Source organism: Neoarius graeffei, chromosome 2 (assembly GCF_027579695.1).
Source record: "Neoarius graeffei isolate fNeoGra1 chromosome 2, fNeoGra1.pri, whole genome shotgun sequence".
Lineage (NCBI taxonomy): Eukaryota > Metazoa > Chordata > Actinopteri > Siluriformes > Ariidae > Neoarius > Neoarius graeffei.
The window spans coordinates 100863427-100870026 of record NC_083570.1 but is presented as its reverse complement, the minus strand read 5'-3'; positions in this window follow the sequence as shown (position 1 = coordinate 100870026).

Here is a 6600-nt window from a genome sequence, read left to right as displayed (position 1 = left end):
CTTTCTTCATTACTCACACTCCTCATTACACTTAATTTATTTAGCTCTTCCAATCTTTAAAAAATTCTTTCTTATTTGTATTTAATTTCTTATTCTGTCTATTCTTTAGTTCTTTATCCCTTGCTTTTTACTCTTCCTTCTTTTTAACTTGTTTGTATTTCTTGTTTTCCCCCTCTTATTTTTCTTTTTCTTTCTTTCTTTCTTTCTTTCTTTCTTTCTTTCTTTCTTTCTTTCTTTCTTTCTTTCTTTCTTTCTTTCTTTCTTAATTACTCATTACTAATTGTCCTTTTTCTTTCCTTATTTAACTCTTATTGTCTTTTTAAATTTCTTTCTTTCTTTCTTTCTTTCTTTCTTTCTTTCTTTCTTTCTTTCTTTTTCTTTCTTTCTTTCTTTCTTTCTTTCTTTCTTTTTCTTTCTTTCTTTCTCAGTCTCAGTGAGGAATAGTTTCCTTCTCTTTAACTCTTTCCTGTCCTTGTGATGTGAAACCCTTGTGTGACTGAGTGACTGTATAAAGCTGTGTGTGATCAGTGCAGTCCATCTGATACCCAGCGTTATTAAACCCAGTCAGACATTACAGTAAATGGTCTGTTATTTATCCTGAGCTCTGCTTTTAGTTGATGCTGTGAGTTTTATTCCCAGTCTGTACTGTCGGTGTGTCAACCATGGGATTGACCTGTTACATGCCAGAACCTCCAGACTTTTCTTTCCGACATGTTACTGATCTTTTGCTGACTCCAGACTTTTTTTTTTTTTTTAATATTTTATAAATGAGTTCACACAGTGATATGTTGAAGGTTATTTTGTGTTCACTTGTAAACTCTTGTTAATTTCCCAAACTAAATCCAGGTTTTATGCATAAACTGAAGTGACCTGTGCTAATGGGAACCTTGGGGATTTTAAAAGGATGGCTGTTGTGTAGCTCCATGTGGCCTTGATGAAGCCTCCAGAGAAGAGAGGAATTCTGGGAGAATGGGATTGGGTCAGATCAGTATGGCTGGAGGAAATCATGAGCTGAGCAGTAGGTGAGGTGGGGTGGGGTGGGGTGGGGTGGGGTGGGGGAAAAACAAGTCTCTAAATGCATTTCATTATGGAGCTGATGAGCAGAGCATTTTTCTAGTTTCTCAGTACATGATGGTTTGTTCTGTCAACTTTTGGGTGATATAAAATTGAAATATGTATCTTTTTAAAACTTTAGAACTTATTTTCATTTGTTTTTAAAAGGCAAAAATGAATTACATATCCAATTTCACTAATATTTCTAATGCACAAATATGGTGGATAATAATTCTAACATATTTTCCAGTGTGAATTAAAACTTTTATTTGTTCATTTTAATGGTGAATGTTAATGAGATCCTGTTATGATACATATACACTGTACGTATTCTTCAATTTGTGTTGTGTGTGTATAATATTTATATAACACTTGGTGGACTCTTTGTGTGTTTTATTTTTGCACTTTTGCACAAAGATAATAGGTAAAGATAATAAGAAAATAAATAAAGATAATATTGTAGCACACCTGCAATTTTTTTAAGAGTAAGTGTTTGCTAAAATTAAGGAAAAAAGAATAACATCAAGAGTTTATGTCTATCAGACACAATTTTAGCAAGAACTGGAACTAATGTTCATGTTTAATGATCAGAGAATCAAACCGAGAATAGGGGAGAGTGGGTTCAGTTGTCACACTAGAAATCACTCCAATCTGCAACAAGCTTTGCACAATCAATCACAACTTCGAAGATTTATCTTCAAAAGATTTTGGGGTAAGAATTTAATTTTCCTTCTCTATAAAACATTTTGATTTATATTAGTGTTGATACCAAATTAGGCTTTTTTTAAAAAATTGCAGTTTAATTGAGAGTCTAAAGTCCTTCCTGTACCATATGGCGCAATAGACGGCACTGATCTCTGTTTCTGTAGCCCTCGGCCTCTCGCCTATATTACATAGCTAGGGTTACAGTGGGGAGCTGCTCCTCTGGTAACCGTGAGAGTTTGACTCCTCACTCACATCTGTATTGCAGCGTGCCTTGCCAGATGGCAGTAGGTACCATTTAATGATGGTCTTTGGTATGACCCAACCACGAGTAGAACTCGCGATCTCCTGATCAAGAGATGGACACGCTAACCAATAGGCCAGTACAGTTTAGTTGAGAGTTAGCATGATTCTTCTTCTTCTTCTTCTTCTTTCAGCTTTTTTGGGGCCTCTTTTTGTCACCTGTTAGGGGTCACCACAGTGGATAATGTCCCTCCTGTCCTCTGTATATTTTTCTGTCACACCAACCGTCCTCATGTCCTCCTTCACCACATCCATAAATCTCATTTTTGGTCTTCCTCTTTTCCTTCTACCTGGCAACTCCATCTCCAGCACTCTTTTCCCAATATACCCTGGATCTCTCTTCTGTACGTGTCCAAACCATCTCAATCTCACCTCTCTGACTTTGTCTACAAGCCGTCCTACATGTCCTGTCCCTCTAATATACTCATTTCCAATCCTGTCCAACTTTGTCACTCCCAATGAGAATCTCAACGTCTTCAACTCTGCAACCTCCAGACTTTTTGTCAGTGCCACTGTCTCCAAATCATCCAACATAGCTGGTCTTGTACACTTTCCCTTTCACTCTTGCTGGCAACCTTCTGTCACAAATCAATCCTGACATCCTCCTCTCCTCCATCCATTCCAACCTGCCTGCACTCTTCTTCACTTCTCTTCCGCACTAGCCATTACTTTGTACAGTTGAAAACATTGCCTAAAAACTGACTAAAAATTGCCTTCTGAGAGTTAGCATGAATAATAGTTGACAATGCTAAGCAGATTAGTTAGCTTATGAAAATGTACGATGGTTGACATTGTGTGTTCATTTGTAACACTGTTGCCAATACAAGTGTTGACGTGCTAAAGTGCTAATATTTTACATACAATAGACACGTTTGTTAACTAGTCATAAATTAATAAATAAATACAATTTCCACTTCAATATCAGAGGATATATAAAATTGAAACAAAAGACTACAATTTCACAAATGATCAAGGGTGGTGTTGAATGTAACATCTAGATTTACTCGGTCTGTGGGATGTCTAAATATAGTTTACAAATTATTTTATCATGCAAAATGTCAAACAAATATACTATTGTGAGGAGTGACAGGAATATTACTGTAGCTTGGAAAATTAGGTAAAGTGCATACCTCCGCCAAGCCACATATTCAGATTTGCATCAAAATCTAATCAATTGTTCCTTGGCTCATGGCTCATCTCATCTCATCATCTCTAGCCGCTTTATCCTGTTCTACAGGGTTGCAGGCAAGCTGGAGCCTATCCCAGCTGACTACGGGCGAAAGGCGGGGTACACCCTGGACAAGTCGCCAGGTATTGACACATAGTCACAGGGCTGACACATAGACACAGACAACCATTCACACTCACATTCACACCTACAGTCAATTTAGAGTCACCAGTTAACCTAACCTGCATGTCTTTGGACTGTGGGGGAAACCGGAGCACCCGGAGGAAACCCACGCGGACACGGGGAGAACATGCAAACTCCACACAGAAAGGCCCTCGCTGGCCAAGGGGCTCGAACCCAGGACCTTCTTGCTGTGAGGCGACAGCGCTAACCACTATCAGTGCAAGCCTGTTCAGTTTAATAAATAAACTTGAACAAAACTAAACTGTATGCCGTTGACAGCTTGTTATTTCAAGTTTGTGGTCATCCTCGAGTTAAGGTAAGTGTGTTGTGTCAATTCAAACAGTCTCTCTCTCTCTGGGCCTCAAGGTTTTCAAAAATGAACTGTTTTTAAATTTCAACACTGTGATAATGAATCTACGGTAGGTACTTAATCATCAGAAATTTTCCTGACATGCGCACCCCTGTTACAAAGTTGTAGGCAGATGTCTACATGATGTCTGCCGACATCTGCGGCACGGTGGTGTAGTGGTTAGCACTGTTGCCTCACAGCAAGAAGGTCCTCAGTTCGGGCCCAGCAGCCGGTGAGGGCCTTTCTGTGTGGAGTTTGCATGTTCTCCCCGTGTCCGCGTGGGTTTCCTCCGGGTGCTCTGGTTTCTCCCACAGTCCAAAGACATGCAGGTTAGGTTAACTGGTGACTCTAAATTGACCGTAGGTGTGAATGTGGGTGTGAATGGTTGTCTGTGTCTATGTGTCAGCCCTGCGATGACCTGGCGACTTGTCCAGGGTGTACCCCACCTCTCGCTCATAGTCAACTGGGATAGGCTCCAGCTTGCCTGCGACTCTGCAGGACAGGATAAGCAGCTACAGATAATGGATGGATGGATGTCTAAAAGGGGGTGGCACGGTGATGTAGTGGTTAGCACTGTCACCTCACAGCAAGTAGGTCCTGGGTTCAAGCCCAGCGGCCAGTGAGGGCCTTTCTGTGTGGAGTTTGCATGTTCTCCCCATGTCTGCATGGATTTCCTCTGGGTGCTCCAGTTTCCCCCAAAGGCAGGCAGGTTAGGCTAATTGGTGGCTCCAAATTGACTGTAGGTGTGAATGTGGGTGTGAATGGTTGTCTGTGTCAGCCCTTTGATGACCTGGCGACTTGTCCAGGGTGTACCCTGCCTCTTGCCCATAGTCAGCTGGGATAGGCTCCAGCTTGCCTGCGACCTTGTAGAACAGGATAAGTGGCTACAGATAATGGATGGATGTCTAAAAGGCATGTAAAATCCCAACATAACTCAAAAAGTAGCAAATGGATTTTGAAGAAATTTTGAGGAAAGGTGAGCCATGGGCCAAGGAACAATTGATTAGATTTTGATGGAAATCTAAATATGTGGCTTGGCGGAGGTATGCACTCTACCTAGTTTTCCAAGCTACAGTAATATTAGTGTCCCACCTCACAATGGTATATTTGTTTTTTGACATTTTGGATGATAAAATAATTTGTAAAATATTTTAATATATCCCACAGACCGGGTGGCACGGTGGTGTAGTGGTTAGCGCTGTCGCCTCACAGGAAGAAGGTCCTGGGTTCGAGCCTCGGGGCCGGCGAGGGCCTTTCTGTGTGGAGTTTGCATGTTCTCCCCGTGTCCGCGTGGGTTTCCTCCGGGTGCTCCGGTTTCCCCCACAGTCCAAAGACATGCAGGTTAGGTTAACTGGTGACTCTAAATTGACCGTAGGTGTGAATGTGAGTGTGAATGGTTGTCTGTGTCTATGTGTCAGCCCTGTGATGACCTGGCGACTTGTCCAGGGTGTACCCCGCCTTTCGCCCGTAGTCAGCTGGGATAGGCTCCAGCTTGCCTGCGACCCTGTAGAAGGATAAAGCGGCTAGAGATAATGAGATGAGATGAGATCCCACAGACCTAGTAAATGTAGATGTTACATTCAACACCACCCCTGATCATTTGTAAAATGATCCATCTTTTCTCATCTCATTATCTCATTATCTCTAGCCGCTTTATCCTGTTCTATAGGCTCGCAGGCACGCTGGAGCCTATCCCAGCTGACTACGGGTGAAAGGCAGGGTACACCCTGGACAAGTCGCCAGGTCATCACAGGGCTGACACATAGACACAGCCAACCATTCACACTCACATTCACACCTACGGTCAATTTAGAGTCACCAGTTAACCTAACCTGCATGTCTTTGAACTGTGGGGGAAACCGGAGCACCCGAAGGAAACCCATGCGGACATGGGGAGGACATGCAAACTCTGCACAGAAAGGCCCTCATCGGCCACGGGGCTCGAACCTGGACCTTCTTGCTGTGAGATGACAGCGCTAACCACTACACCACCGTGCCGCCTCAATTTTATATATCCTCTCATATTGACGTGAAAATTGTATTTATTTATTTTGACTAGTTAACAGACAAACGTCTATCATGTGTAAAATATTTGCACTTTAGTGTATCCATCCATTATCTGTAGCCGCTTATCCTGTTCTACAGGGTCGCAGGCAAGCTGGATCGTATCCCAGTTGACTATGGGCGAAAGGCGGGGTACACCCTGGACAAGTCGCCAGGTCATCGCAGGGCTGACACATAGACACAGACAACCATTCACACTCACACCTACGGTCAATGTGGGGGAAAACAGCGCAAACCCATGCAGATACGAGGAGAACATACAATCTCCACACAGAAAGGCCCTCACTGGCCATGAACCCAGGACCTTCTTGCTGTGAGGCGACAGTGCTAACCGCTACACCACCGTGCCGCCCTCACTTTAGTTTATTTTACTCATAAACTTTACCAGAAATGTGACCAATGTGACAACCGACCCCACTCTCCCCTACACACTCTCCCCTCAATAGTGTTGTGAATATGTACATATTTCACATTATTTACAGGCTATAGAGATCTTGCCATACTAAAAGTCTCAAAATAAGTGAACATTAGGTGAGTAATATGTGAATAATCGGTTATTAATGCGTGTTATAATATATATATATATATATATATATATATGGTATATTTCAGCAGTATTATATTACGTTTGAGGATACTCCATGGTAACGGGCATCACTTTACACTGATCTCAAATCAGTTCATCGACACTCAATGCTAAAAATGGCAGCGGTTGCTGTGAGTGGGCGCGGCTTGTGAGTCTACAATGCAACACACCAATGAAAATGCAGCACGAGCG